General features: G+C 24.3%; 1 long non-coding RNA gene across 1 annotated transcript in view; it reads left to right on the top strand.

Annotated features, from left to right (window-relative positions):
• LOC136796432 (uncharacterized) overlaps positions 1-257 on the top strand; it is a 12,494-nt gene extending 12,237 nt beyond the window's left edge. The window contains exon 2 of the long non-coding RNA XR_010844141.1: positions 179-257. This is a non-coding gene — a long non-coding RNA (uncharacterized lncRNA). The remainder of the gene's footprint in view (positions 1-178) is intronic.
• Positions 258-383: the final 126 nt, after the last annotated feature.

The raw sequence follows: 383 nt of genomic DNA, 5'->3' as shown, positions 1-383 counted from the left end.
ATATAATTTTTTACTTACATTTTATTTTAATAGCTATAAGTAAATTTATTAAAATACTAAAAGTTTGAAAAATGAACCTAAATCTCCTCAGTTTTATTTATGATGATTATGATCTTTATAATCTCTTCATTGTGATTGTATATTTATTAAATTATCAATTTTTTTTACTATGTTACAGCGGGTAACTTGAAGCCATGTAAAACAGGATCTAATGATTATGGTGACTGCCTCAAGACTCAGATTAAAAATGCGATCGATTTCTTCAAAACAGGTAAGATGAATTTTATCTCTTTTTAATGATGAGCCATAGTTTAATTTCTTTCCAACAATGATCTATTATCTATGTATATATGTATATATAGTTGACCGTAAAAATTGATATA

Source organism: Halyomorpha halys, unplaced genomic scaffold (genome assembly GCF_000696795.3).
Source record: "Halyomorpha halys isolate HHAL.00 unplaced genomic scaffold, Hhal_1.1 Scaffold501.1, whole genome shotgun sequence".
In the NCBI taxonomy this organism is placed as follows: Eukaryota; Metazoa; Arthropoda; class Insecta; order Hemiptera; family Pentatomidae; genus Halyomorpha; species Halyomorpha halys.
The sequence above is the reverse complement of the archived record's forward strand: the minus strand, read 5'-3'. Positions and strand labels throughout refer to the sequence as shown.